This window comes from Polistes fuscatus, unplaced genomic scaffold, assembly GCF_010416935.1.
Source record: "Polistes fuscatus isolate 324 unplaced genomic scaffold, CU_Pfus_HIC Scaffold4, whole genome shotgun sequence".
In the NCBI taxonomy this organism is placed as follows: Eukaryota; Metazoa; Arthropoda; class Insecta; order Hymenoptera; family Vespidae; genus Polistes; species Polistes fuscatus.
Window position 1 is genome coordinate 7,101,104 of NW_025113118.1, and position 15,569 is coordinate 7,116,672.

General features: G+C 33.2%; 1 protein-coding gene across 3 annotated transcripts in view; it reads right to left on the minus strand.

Annotated features, from left to right (window-relative positions):
• Positions 1-2,398, minus strand: part of LOC122520712 (protein artichoke-like) — a 59,767-nt gene extending 57,369 nt beyond the window's left edge. For all 3 annotated transcript variants that reach the window (XM_043640933.1, XM_043640934.1, XM_043640932.1), the window contains exon 1: positions 1,912-2,398. The gene's annotated coding sequence lies outside the window, so the exon portion shown is untranslated. The remainder of the gene's footprint in view (positions 1-1,911) is intronic.
• Between the last annotated feature and the right edge of the window lie 13,171 nt (positions 2,399-15,569).

Here is a 15,569-nt window from a genome sequence, read left to right on the forward strand (position 1 = left end):
TATTATATTAGAATATTTTGTCAAAAAGTTATATATATATATATATTTTATATATTTTTTATATATTTATATATATTTATTATAAAATTATTAATTTATATATATTTAAATAATTTTTATATTTATATAATTTAATTTATTTAAATAATAATATTTATATATTTTTATAATATAAAATAAATAATTAATAATAATTATATTAATAATTCATTAATTATTAATTAATTATTAATAATTAATAATTAATAAAATATTTTAATATTTTTATATTTATATAATTTAATTTATTTAAATAATAATATTTAAATAATTTTTATATTTATATAATTTAAATATATATTTAAAATTATTATTTTATATATATTTAAAGTTATATATATATGTGTATGAAGATTTCTTACGTTTCGAGAATTCGTATTAGGTGGTTAAACGTTGAACGCGTTAAAGTTAATCGATAAAGTTTCCAGTTCTGTGGTTACACACCGATAAACTATACACCCTTAACTCATGAACAACTTCGAATCTTGACTTTCTCAATACTCCTCCCGTCGAACGTTTTGACTAGAATAATAATCGATGCGATTTTTACTTACTTCTTTCTTTTTTTTTCTTTCTTTTTCTTTTTAAATCGATACGATATCTATCCATTATTCTCGATACTTCGTCCTTAACCAAATTAGTTTACGGTTAAACTCATCGATAACGTGAAGTCGACTGACTGGATGGAATTAAAAAAGAAAAGTGACAGAAATTAGATGAACGAGGGGGAAACTAATCTGACAACGAGTGAAAAACCAAAAATAAAAAAGAAAAAAAAATCCAACCTCCCTCTGTCCACCTCCCCTCCAAAAAAAAATAGTAAATGACAATTTTTTAGCTGTCACGATAAAATAGACGGAAAGGTTTTTAATCAACACGCGTGTTCATTCGTTCGTACGTTTCACTCGTTTCGAACGAGAATAGTTCTCTGATAGTAATTGCTGTCGTTGAGTACTTGCGTGCACAAAACGTAGTTCGCGAACGATCGTAGCAAATATTTTACAAACGCCCGGCCAGCCGTGGGGTTCTAAAAGAGCGTCAGGTGCGAGCGATATCGGTGCTAGAGTGGACAAAAAAATTACCAACCCCACCCACCCCCCTCCCAGAAATTGAGATTTTTTTTCTCTTTTTCTTTTTTTTTTTTTTTTTTTTTTTCTACCTCGGACACACGTCGAGACGTTGAATAAATGGTGATCGTCACTATGACGCGCGTGCTTAATGGGAAAACCATCCCGCGGCCAAACGTACGCGCGGTTTATCGAATATTTATTTCGTATTGCAATATGTTCGACATAGAAGAGAGAGAGAGAGATAGAAAAAAAATACAAAAAATTATATTCCAATAATAAAATATATTCCAAACCAAATTACGAAAGAAAGAAAAGAAAGAAAGAAAGAAATCCAAAAATACAAAAACAAACAAACAAACAAATGAATCGAACTGACAGAACAAGTTGTAATATTGATATTATTTCAAATTAACAAAATATTAATTTATTAACGAGAAATACCTGTGTATCGAGTACGTAATTTGTAGAAAGAAAGAAACATTAATAAGAAAAATAAAATAATACGATAGGAAGAAATTGTTGTGTGTGTAGATCGGTTACAATTTTTCTACATTTATTTCCCCCTAGCATTCGCAATAACAGTTAAAAAAAAAAAAAGAAAATTGTTTCGGTAAATCAATCTGTGTTTCGAAACGTTAACGAAGAAAACTAATGTCCAACGTAATATCACGAGCACGTAAAACATAAATAAAAAGTTTGAGCGAGAGGTATTCCCCGTTGTAAAGTTTGAAAAGTAAACGACGTAAAACTAAGAGAAAGCGCGTAACAATTTTCGTATTGGTCCATTGTAATCCTTTATTACCTCGATATCGCACGATCTTAGAAGAACATTGGTCGATTCCTCTGTACCGTTGTTTTATATTTTTTGTTTTTTCCGCTTAGAACAAAATGTCTCACTTGCGTCCGAATTTGTTCAAATTAATCATTCACTGTTTGATAAAGTTACAACAACTCACTCGTGAAAAGTTTTACGTGCCAACTGGACGATAATACTTCTTCCTCGATATTTCACTTTGCGACGAAAAAATAATAAGAAGAAGTAAAGTAAAAAAAAAGAAAAAAGAAGATCGGTAAAGAGAAGAAAAAAAAAAAATTGCACACACACAGAGCCCCCGTTGGGTTAGAAATAATCGCACGATCACTTTTAATCGAGATCGTTGATTAGTATATAAACGTATTAACGATTTATTTCGATTAAAAATATATCTTTCAAGTTATAATATAACGGGATAGGTGTACACGAGCAGAGAGAGAGAGATACACGTGGTGCCACGACGTGCGCCCACGGTAGACTGGCGTTCGTTCGTCCGTCTGACTCGTTCCTGACTCTCCCTACTTGGTGGAAGGGTGAGTGGGTGGGTGGTTGGTTGGCCGGGTGGCTGGTTGGTTGGTTGGTGCCAGCGTTGCCTTTCGAGTTCACCTTCCTTCCTTCCTTCCTTGCTTGGTTCCTTGCTTGGTTCCTTGCTTGGTTCCTTGCTTGGTTCCTTGCTTTACTTACCTCGCTTGTTGCTTGTTGCTTGCTCGCTTGCTCGCTTGCCTACCTGCCTATCTACCTGTCTGTCGTCTGACCACTGGACGGTCCTTGCACTATGCTTTGTTCCTTCCTGTTTGTCCTTCTTGTCTTTTCCACTCTTGTCACTTTAACGTATACACCCACGTACACGTTCCTCCTTTGTCTTCTTGTTTACTATATTCTATACGAACTCATGAGAATTCTCTTTCTATTACTCTCGAACTCTGTGCATGTGTGTGTGTGGGTGTGTATATGTGATATTATTTCTTTCAAATTGGATATACTCGTTTGGTTTATTTATTCATTATGCAAGAATAGGATAATCGTTTGTTTCAATGAATTTAAATTTATATTTTATCCAGTCAAATTTTGGGAAACATTTATTATAATTGTATGAGATATAATATTTATCTACGAGTTATATGGGGTTTTATTCTCTTGTTTTCTTTTTTTTGATATTATTTTTTCTTGAACGTGTTTTATATGATGTTGCTGTTATTATTAATTATCGGATTCTTGAAATTGTGATATTTTAAGGGAATACAAAAATTGTAAAAATTAATTACGCGAATGGAAAAATTACGTATGATAGTTCTATAGGGGAAAAAAAGAAAAAAGAAATTATATGATTATATTTTAACGAGCTAGATTTTCAGCAACATTTGATAATGCTTTGTCAAATTTTTTTACATACGAGAAACAAGTATTTTTATATATATATTAATGTAGAAAAAAGAAAAAAAACAACAATTTTGAATAATTTCGAGAGATATAATGCGCGGAGCTCGTGTATCTAAACTTTTGCTCGGTAGTTTTTAGTATATTAATACAAAATTATTACGTTAAACATTATTTTAATCGGAGCAAATGATTATTTTGTTATGTTACTTTTTGTTCTTCCTCTCTCTCTCTCTCTCTCTTTCTATAATAAATACGCACACATTATTCCTGGTTCCTCGTTGTTACGCATGTTTTCATTTTCTCTTCTTTTACTTTGTTTTTTATACTATTTTTTTTTTTTATATATTCAAAACACCTCCAGGCCGTATATTTACGCTTATGCCTTACTACCGTTACGAATTTTTTTCCACCTCTGCGTAGTTTTTATTTTTGATATCCGGCTGTGTTGTTGTTCTTCGGAAAGATGGGAAGTGTATCTTCGTTCGTTCCAAACGTATGACGTTTTTGTTACAACATGCAGTATGCAGGTGCACGTTGATTTCGTTTAACGCGTACCAGTTAAATATATTCTATATTTTTCTGTGCTTTCTCTTGTTTATACAATACGAGTCTCGGATTTTCGTTTACGCGCGATCTATGTGTTTTCGATATCGTCGATCCCGTACAAATTCCGTGAAAATATTACTCCGAATTTTTCCGTAATACTCGGGGATAGGTTGCAAGCATATAGATGCATCATGCACGCGTGTACGAATGCGTGCGAGTAAACGCAAAGGCAAATATACACGCACACAGACAGACAGACAGACACGCACCTTTCGACGATTATTATTCGCGCACCCGATCGGTAATAAAATTTTTCCCCCCGTAATATTCGATCTGTTTTATAGATTGCAAATAAAATATATATTTGTATGTGTATTACGCTTTCGAATTAAGAAAACAAACGAAACGGTTGCGAATGACCATTCCAACAAATTTTTCTTTTGGCGGAATAAATATAAATAAATATATGTGTATCGTGTGTGTGTGTGTGTGTACGTCGAAAACTAATCGATTTTATTATTTTTTTTTTTTACAACGGACGATTAACATCGATGATTCTTTTACGTCGACTAGAATCTGTATTTTTTCCTCGGCCGAGTGAATTGAAAGCGGATTAAACTCTTGACAATTGGTTTTGCTAAATGGTACAAACGGAAAAAATGCGTTTCATCGCGTTAAAGTAACTTGTACGAAACAATTGAACGTTAAATAAAAGGGTTATGGAAAATAAAGGAAAGAAAAATAAAATAAAGAAAGAAAGAACAGAACGAGGCGTAATATTGTATCGATCGAAATAGATTTGAAAAAGTATTGTTAATTTACTCGAGTATTCTCTAAATTTATTTCTAAAAAGTATCCCTTATCTGAAGCGATCATACGTTATTCGAAGAAACAATAATAATATTTTGATTTTACGATTGAAAAAATGCTCGTGTTACCCTTATCCTTATATACAGGGTGGCTTAATAATTATTAGCATCTAAATATTTCTGTTACATGTTATAATATAGAATAATAATAATAATAATAATAATAAGTTAGTGTAAATATTTTGTTTGCGTGGGTGGAGGCCTACAAAAGTGTTTTATTTTTTTAAATATAAATATTATCTTGCCTTGGTTATTTAAATTAAATTATACGAGACGAAATATATAACGATAAGATCAAAACCAAATTTCCAATTGAAATGTTTCGTGTTTGACGTCGTCAGCAGTGGAACTAAGTTTCAAACGTGAAGATCTAACTTGTCCCAAGGCCGACTAAAGCTCGTACAAGCGAAATAGAAGAATGGTTGCTTTCGACGCAGGCCAGCAAACCGCCCTCTTAGAATCGGCCCATGGCTATCCCGATAAAATATTACGAGCTAAATCTTCCATGATATGTGGGAGATAGGGACACGTGTGTATGTGTGTTTGTGTATGTGTGTGTGTTTGTTAGTAGTAACGTGTGCTATGTGTTACCAGTTCGAAAAAGAATTATGACTTCGTGTTCTGCAAACAAATATAAATATTTTTGCGAAAGCGTATTTTTGGTGGGGTGGGGGTAGGGGGTGGGAGGTATCATCGATTTTTCATAAATATTTATATATCCATTCGGATTACCATAATTTTAATCTTTTTCATATTTTTTTTCTTTCTTTCTTTATTTCTTTGTTTTAATGAATTGTAATAAATTTATTTTAAATAGTATTATTTTTTTTTTTATTAATATTATATCGTGATATTATGTAAGACATTAGATGACATGTTTTTTACAAATGTAAAGTATTAGATGACAATAATGGACTTCCTAGATACCAAAGATGATGATCTAAGAACAGTAACTCATTAAAATGCGCTTCAACGAAAATCTTGATTAAAAAACACTTACTCATTCGATCCGTTCAAGTAATCTATCTTTATTATGGCACGTATTACATGCTTCGTGTTCGTTGCAACGTAACTGACGGATGACAATTGATTCTATAAAGGAAAATTATTGTAATAATTTGGCTTTGATGTTGTTATTTTCTTTTCTTTTTTGCTTTTAAACATTAACAATTGTTGCTTTACACAACTTAAACGAGAATAAAGTTGACAATAAAAAAAGAGTAAAAGTTTACTTTGTTAGAGTAATGAAAAATTTGTCGAGTGCTTTTTAAAAGATCGTTTCTTGAACGTAAATTATAATAAATCGGATCAGCTAAATCGTTTTACGTCGTCGTGAAACGATCGAACGAAGATTTGAAGGTGATAGAATTTTGTCGATAAAATCGATTGCTTCGGGACGCGAGAATAGAAAAAAGAAAAAGAAGAAAGAAAAAAAAAAGAATTATCGGTTCGATCCATAAACAAGTACCAATATCAAAGTATATTACGATAAAATGATATAAATCATATTAATCAAACGAATATTGTTTCATTAATATCAATCAATATTATCTGAATAATATTACATATATATATATATAAATGAAATTGTATAAATAAAATAAATATTATTATAGGACAATATTAATTATAGATAAATCCAATATTTGTTATATATACTTTTGATAAAGATAATGAAAAATTAATCTATATTTACATATACGTATATATAAATATTATTTATAGGATTGATTAATAAACAACGTTTTACGATATTATTATTATAACAAACGTTATATTTATTACGACAATAATTAATTAATTAATCTAATATATTGAAATACTTCTCTGACGTTAACGAGATTACACATATATGTAATTCATATATTATATTCAAGTGGAAAAGTATGAGGGTGGTAATTTTGTTAATGAACGAATCCAACTCTCTCTTCTCTCTCTCTCTCTTACTCTCTCTTGATAAGACCGTTCGAGAGTAGGTGATACGATATTACTAGCGTATTTCCGTTCTGACGCTTTATCTTAACGCGTTATTCCGACGACGTATATTAGTCTATACCTTGTCGGAATATATATTCAAAATGTAAAGTTCTTGCGATTAGACGGTTGTCACCGAATCGATATACGTGGTTATGGTTGCGAGCTCGCATTTCCCATCGTCGTCGTTAGATAGATAACTACGCGAGAATGAACCAGTATGAGAGAAGCGGCAAATCCCATATGAGTGCTGACAGTCCTACTTCATCCCTTCGTTGTCGTCCTAGTACAAATGTTTCTACACTTTGATAATTAACGAATATTACAACAACGTGTTATAGCAAAGGCGTGTCTTCCTATCGTCCGGTGAAACTGATTTTTTATGTCATTTTTATACATTTCACAGGAATCATTCTCGAATAATTAGGAATGACACTGCACTCCCCCCCCCTCCTTCTTCCCCCCTCGGTTTAACTTTTTTAACGAATTGTTAAACGTAGAAATTCGTTGGGTATTTTTTCTTCCCTTTTTTTTTTTTTTTTTTTTTTAATATAAATGTCCGTATTGGTTTAAGTACGTTGAGTTTATTTTAGTACTATCGTACTATTTTTTTTTTTTTTTTTACGACAACTTTTTATCTAATTACTTTTTCTTGTCATCCATAAAAATACGACAGACGTAATAAATCGAGATCTATCTTTTATTTTTTTAACCAACTTCTCTCTTCGTTCATAAATGAATATATATATATATATATATATATATATATATATATATAGGAAAAAGAAAAAGATGTACTATAAATTTAAATGAAAGAAAGAGAAAGAGAAAGAGAGAGAAAGAGAGGGAGACAAGAAAAGAAAAAAAATAATAAGAAGTACTTCATTCATACCTATTTAAATTTTTGTTCTCTTAACTCAAAATTATTCTGACTCGTATCTCTACGTCGTGCAACAACATTCAACTTCAGAGATATTCTAACGAGTTCATCCAATCCGGAATATCTCATCAGGGAATTTCCTCATTCCTCTCTCTCTCTCTCTCTCTCTCTTTCTCTCTACCTTTCTCGGTTGATTCAACGTAATTCTATATTAGTACGTGATATGCATGAATTATCGTTTTAAATGAATGCATATATTGTATATTTGAAAGGGGTAGAAAAAAAATATTTATTACGAAACTTTCGATACCATTATTCGCGTTGATGTTACACGGAAAACACGAACGATTTATTATTAAATAACGACTACGATATTGCACGTTGACTCATCAGAATCTATAACTTTGCGCGAAGATAAATTTGCGTTGATAAGTTTGCACAACGTATACGCATATATCGATACATATACATATATGTATATATATATATATATATATGCATGTATGCATGCAACTTGGAAATATTTGAAAAAGAATTTGCAGTTTGGTTTGACATACGAGAGGAGTGACGAAGCGAGAAGTTTCCGTTAGAAGCAAGTAGTAATGGACGATCGTTTGGAAGTTTGCTAATGACTATCGCTACTTGGGTGCCGAACTACCAGTTTACGTGTTTCCTGATTTACACGGTGTGACACACACGGAAGAAAGTTTATCTGCTTCGAACCGTCAGATTCAACCACCTACCTCTCTTTCACATTCGCACCCTTCTTCTTCCTCTAACAGATTACTATTACTTCTCGCATAAACCCTAAATGAACGAGCGTGAAGTCAGTCCTGAGTTAAACTGGGTTACTACTAACCACCCCTAACGCGTTTCCAATCAAAATCTTTTCTTTTTTTTTTTTTTTTATTATTTTATTGTTTATTATTGAAGTTATACTTCTTTTGGCGCGTTGGGGAAAATGTAATGAGGAGTGATTTTTTTCCGAGCGTCTGTAAAAACGACACCATGAAGTTTGTCGGTATTTATGACGCGCGGCAAAATGATTTCAAGTTTAACGGCATGAAGTTGTCTTCTTTTCTTTTTCCCCCCTTTTTTCTCAAGCGGGTCACCCATCCAAATACTAATCGTACTCAACGCCGCTTTACTTAAATGATCGAAGCGAGAACTAATGCTGTAACCGCGCCATGGCTGTTGACGCGTCAAGTAATTCGATATATTTCTCTTATATTTAGTATGGACTGATATCTATATTTTGATATTTTCTTTTTCTTTTTTTTATTCTTTCTTATATATATATAATAATAATTATTTTTTTTTTTAAGTTATTTTTTTGAAGTTATTTTTGAAGTTATTGAGGTTATGTTCGTTTTGGTACGGCAAAGAAGTATAATTTCTTACGTGCGTACATAAGTACACACACCAGTTTTTATTTCTTCCTCTTCTTCATCTTTTTTCCACCCTTCCCTTTTTTTTTAATTTTTTATTGAAAGAAATCATGTGATTTCTTCTAAGTTTTTTTCGATAGACAAACTTGATTTCGTTCGTTGAAAAGAAAAGTGCGCGATTATTCGAAAATCTCGGAGAGGACACTTTTATATTTTCAACGTTTCTTCGAAATCGATAAATCTTGAAAATTTTGACTTTCTCTTGTTTGGTAGTACATCTGACAAACTAAAAAGTAAGTTCTCCTATCTGTTCGAGGATAACTTAACCGTCTTTTAAAACGTCTCTCTCCCTTCTTCGTGAGGTCCTCGTGGGAGCCTTCAATGTTGTCGTTGGGAAATTCGAAAACATCGGATAGAAATTCACCGTTCGATTTTCTTTCTTTTCTCTTTCTCCTCTATTCGCCAGATCCTATATCATTTCACGGTACTCGACGTCTTTTATTCACCACTCCTTTTTTTTTTCTCTTTCTTTTTTCTTTTTTTCTGATTCGACGTCACGCTATTTCGTTTTTCTTTTCACGGGTTCGTACTTTTGGCGTTCGCGTTTCACCTAGATAAATGTGTTTCCATTTTCGAACCAATTTAATAAAAGAAAATGAGAATAACAATTGGATTAGTATCTATTGCGAACTGGGTCAATTATTTCTATTGCTATCGCGACGATTGTATTTCGAGAAATGTAATTTTATTAATCATAATTGGATATATAATAATGATTTTGTATAAATCATATCGTATCAATTCGTAGACGGTAACTCGAGACACACAAACACACACACACACACACACACACAGACACATACACACGTTATACTTGTTTTATTATACAATACTTGATCTTCTTTCTCTCGTTTATCTCTTTTTTCTTTTTCTTGTTGTTTTTTTTTCTTCTTTTTTCTCAACTCGCAATCGAATTTGCCGATATTGAAATAGTTAGGACGCGAATCGAATTTCCAATTGGTTGATATTTTTGTATTCTCCCGCAAATTTTTTCCCCCTCAAAATTCGTCATTTGACGTTTCTATTTGGAGAGGAAAAAAAAAAGAGAAGAACAAGAAAATAAAATGGAGATATTCGCAAATCACCGTGGTTGGTATATGCCAATTTTAAAAAACATTTTCTTTTCAATTCTTATCGTCGTTGTAACACCGCAAAAGTTCATAAATTGCTTATTGCTTTCGATATAATGCAAATCCATTTACGCGTTATATGAATTTGAAATGATGCGATAGTTTTGGTCGCGCGCACCATTCCTGGCAAAATTATAGCAAAGTCTGAATCGTTTGAACCTCGTTATCATCTGTTTTCACGATCGTTACATTTCATTCTATTCGTGTTTGTTGTGTTTCGTACTATTCGAACGTTATAACACAATACACACACACACACACAGTCACTATACCAACGGTTTAATTAATATATTCAATTTGCGATACAGCAAAATAATTATCCAATAGGATTTCGGTTTGTATAATGTTTTTTTTTTCTCAAATACACTAATGACATACAAATTTCATTGTTTAGTATTATTTGTACGAACGGTTATAAAACACGTTGAACAACGTGATTCGTTATTATTTGACAATATTTTTAGTTTTGTTTATTTTTAATATATATATATAAAAAAAGGAGGTCACGTATTTTGATTTCATTTCCATTTTGAGGATTATCGATCGTTGTTCCCCGATGATTCTAAAAATCAAGCACCTATCACAATTTTCCTTTGAATAACTTCGGTACGAAAAAAATAATTGGAGTGAGAGGAGGGAGGAGAGGGGGGGAAAGATCGAATAAGTATTGAAATCGTGGCCGGAATGTTTTCAAAAAGGTATCAAAAAATTTGTATATCAAACCACGGGCAAGTTCCATTTGCAAAATTTTCAAAACTTCCCGTTCTTTTTTTTTTCGACTATCGGCTAAAAATGTGTTTGTTTTATTGTACATCGTTGATGCTCTTCCTTTTTCCCATGAAAAACATCAAAAAATTTTTACAAAAACGAAGGACGATGCGTATGGTAGAAAATACGGATATAAATACTGTGGTGGTGGTGGCGGGGGTGGTGGGGAGAAAAATAAAGTGCCAACCTGTAAGAAATGTTTATAGCACGCGGTAAAATGTATTTTCCAGCTTTCGTACTTTATATAATATTCTTTCACGATGAATTTACAACGGTAAGGAAAAAAACTTTCGTTTGATTTAAACAAATCTACGTATTACGCAACGACGAGGACAAGGACGACGAACCCCGTAGCAGGAACTTTAATAAGCCCTCAAGCTCTACTTGAAATTGCGACGATTGCGTTTCCCGTTATGACTGCTGTCGCGTTAATGGGACTTTTCCCGACGTTATTTGTAAACCGATTAATTATATATATATATATATAATATATAATTTTAAATATTACATTTTAATTTTATTTTATATTAATATAATTTTAAATATAAATATATATATATATGTATTATAATTATATTAGTGTATCAATATTTATTTTAAGAATAATTTTAAAAAATTATTTAATCCAAATATATAATATGATTATTATTATTTGTTTGAGATTATTTATTTTTATATTTATATTTCCTATTATCTAAATAAGTTTCAAACGTACAATGATATTTCTTCGTTTCCCAATGATTATTAAAATTAGTTACGATGAAAAATTTAATACAGACAGATAATGCGAAACGTGGAATTAAGAAACGACACGATTGCAAGGTAGAGATAAGCAATGAAACGTCGTCAAAGTCGCAGGCAGGGCCTGTCAGTTTCGATGGATATACGTCATTGGGACGATCCTCGCATGAATTCGGTCTAAGGGATCGTATATAACGCGTCACGGCGGCTCGCGTATGTGGAACAACGTCTGTAAACGCTCGAAATCTCGAAACACCGATAAGACATACGTACATGCACACAGACACACGTGTCCGTTCAGTATTATAGAGAATGAGAGAGTGTGTGAGAGAGAGAGAGAGAGAGAGAGAGGAACACGCCATCGTATAACCCAGGTATATGTACTATAGGGGTGAATATAGAGGAGTTAGGCATATCTACGACGGGGTCTGCATTTGCATACGGTATTCGAGTCGTCCTTGGGTTTCTGGATATGCATGAGACTGAGGGAGAGAGGGAGAGAGAGGGACTAAGGCGATGGAAGAGAAAATTTTCAGTAGAAACTTAAGTACTCACCATATATCCAGGTTCGTACTACGTATACTCTTGAGTATACACTTCTTTATCTCCTTAAATTATCTTTTAACATTAAGTGCTAATTGTGTCTTCTTTTGGAGATTTTAACCACAAGTGTTACCTAGTTTTAATTTATTCATATAATATATATATTATAACTTTTACGTTATAGTTATAGTATAGCAAATCTCTACCGTATTTCGTGGATTCGGTATTATCTAAAATAATAATATAATATTACGTAACTTTTTAGTGTCATGATTTATTTTATGTGTGTGTGTGTGTGTGTGTGTTTCTCTACTATAATATTATTTATTTTTATATTCAAATTGTGTTAAACATGTTCTATTAAATGGAAAGAAAAATCATTGTTTTCTCTTCGAATTCTAAAATGTTGGAAGGAAAAGAAAAAATTCGTTTACGGTTTTTTATATCTTAAAGATAAACGACGTTACTCGAGAAGTGGTCGAAGAAGAAACCCATAGTACTAAACCTTTTCTATAATTTTTCAATCTATACAAAGAAGTAGAGAAACTAGTACAATGATCGTTTGGTATGTTTTTCACTACAAAAAGAAAATAAATATCACATTCGATAAAATAGAAAATATTCAACACCGAAGTGAAAAACCGGTAATCGAAATAATCGAAATAATCGAATAAACGTTTGATAGTTTAAATAAATAACAATAAATAATTAAATAATAACAATACGTTATTCGAAATCAATTCGATTTCATTCAACGATCCTTTTATGAAAATGAGAATACAAGTTGTATCAAAAATAAAAAAAAAAAAAAATATCATTCGTTGTTCTCCCCCCTTATATTCTAGTTTCTTTTTTTCCCCCATTTTACATAGAAGTCATATTGTTTTCGCGACATCGTCCTTCTGGCCCCAGGCCACCACCTCCACCTCTTCCTCCTCCTCATTCCTTCGGAACATTCTTTCTCCTTCTTCTTCTTCTTCTTCTTCTTGAGAAACAATGGACGACGGGTAAAATGTATGCATACACGGCGAGCCACGAGTTGGGCACCACTTCATTTGCATTCTCTCCATGAAATATGCATTTCCTGTTACACGACGATCCTACTACTACTACTATTGCTACTACTTCAACTATTACCTACCAACCTAAGTAAGAGTAGCTTTTCTTCTTCTTCTTCTTCTTCTTCTTCTTTCCCCTTCTCTCAAACAATCCGAATGTGTACGCGTGCGTGTACGCGTGCGTCTACGTTTGTATAGGATGCAAGCGTTATTATTATACATACAAACTGCGTGCACGTTTTCTCCCCCTCTCTCCCTCTCTCTATCTCTCTCTTTCCCTTTGCCGTCATTGGGCAACGAAATAAGTAATTGCTAGTACTCTCGCGAGTAAAGAAACCACCCTTTTAGATCGTATCGGTCTTTTTCTCCCCACTCCCTCTACTCCCGCCCACTCCCCACCCCCCAAACAGATTCGACTAACTCTCTTTCTTTTTCTACTCGTAATTTTTATCTGGCACGCGCGCCAGTTCATTTTGCACTTATATTTTCTTGCTAGTTTTCTTTCTTAGGTAAGGTAATCTATGAAACGTTACTTTACTATTTAGGGGTGGGGGGAAGGAAGGGAAAGAATTATCTCCACCTTTCCCCCAACCATCAAAATGAAATCCAACTATTTCGTACGTCCGACAACAAAAGTTTTGAAGATATCAAGAACGAAATGTGTAATATTTTTCGTTTTAATACACCTTACACGCGCGAACTTTTTAGCTTTCTTTTTTATCTCTCGTTTTGGGTATCGATAAGCATGCTTTTTTTTCTTCTTTTTATTCCACTTGATTTTCGAGAACATTTAAACACGTTCGTTGTAGAAAACGGAAGTATCTCTTATCTGTTCTCGCGTATGCAATATTGATTTTTTCTATTTATCATCATTTTCGATAGGATCTATAATAATTGTAATAATCCCGCCCCCGCTGCCGCCCCACCCCACTCATCCTCTCCCTAGATTCATGTATATTACAGACGTACACACACTATTTCCGTTGGCTTTAGCGAAACACGTAGAAGAATTAAACCGATTAACCATTTATTCCGACAATTCCGATACGTTTTATAACTAATTATTTATTGACGAATATTGAATTTCGCGTAATCGTGTATGTGTATGTATATATGCCCCCACCCTCACCCCTCTACCCCGTTGTTATAAATTATGTGCATCGATATGTTTGCGAGTGAATTGCATAACGTATTGGGATTGTATTATAGATACACACGGATGGTAGTACTCTAACAAACCCCCTATCCCTTTACCCCCTTCTCCAACAACCAATGAAAATATATCCACGATATAACGAGCGAGAATCCGACAAAATTTAGAAAAATAATTTCTTTTTTTTCTTTCTTGATCATTTTTTATATACTTTGCCCCTTTTTTTCCGTGCTTAACAAGAATTTTCGCGATAAGAACATTAAAGAGAGAGAGAGAGAGAGAGAGAGAGAGATCGCGTGAAGCTAATCCATATTTTATTTTTTTCCATTTTCCGCGAAATATTCCATGAGTAGAACGTGACCGAATCAAATTGCAAATTAACTCGACGGCGAATGCCGAGCTTTAATCGGCATAACTCGTCATATATGTTCCTTCCTATATATATGTGTGTGTGTGTGTGTGTGTGTACTGGATAACTATGTATGTGTATATACAGGGTACATCAGGGCTTCGTTACGATGCTAATTTTAATATCCATTTCCGTTGAATTCGGCCACCCGAGTGAAACTTTTCAAATGCGTATCTCGATTTATCTCCCCTCCCCCGTGTGTTTCTTCTTGAAATAAGAACAAAAAAAAATAAAAAGAGAGAGAGAGAGAGAGAGAGAGAGAGAAATGTACTGACAAAAGAAACAAAATTTTCGAAGAAATAAGAAATAAGATACTGAAAACTCGGGATGGCAAAAGTACATATATATATCTCCCCCCTCCTCCCCTCCCCCTTCACCCCATCGCGCATCGACGAAGTTTTTCTGTAAAGTTCGTTTACAGGAAACGAAAAGTTTGTCCCTATCTTTCTTTCGGTTAAGAGTAGTACTGTTGATGGTGGTGGTGGTGGTGGTGATGGTGAGTTGGAAAGATGATTCTGTGAAAGATGCGAAAGAAGAAGAAGAAGAAGAAGAAGAAGAAGAAGATAGGAAAAAAAAAAGCTTTCGCGACGGCGCTTTTCTACGAGATCTGATTTTTCCGAGAGGTGCTCGTTCGTGGTTCGCGAATTCGTTCGTAGACAGCATTTTCAAAGAGACCGCCACCGCCGGCTTTTCCCTTCTATGTCCCCCCTCGACTCCTCGTTTCTTCCGTCAGACCCCCCTGTCCCC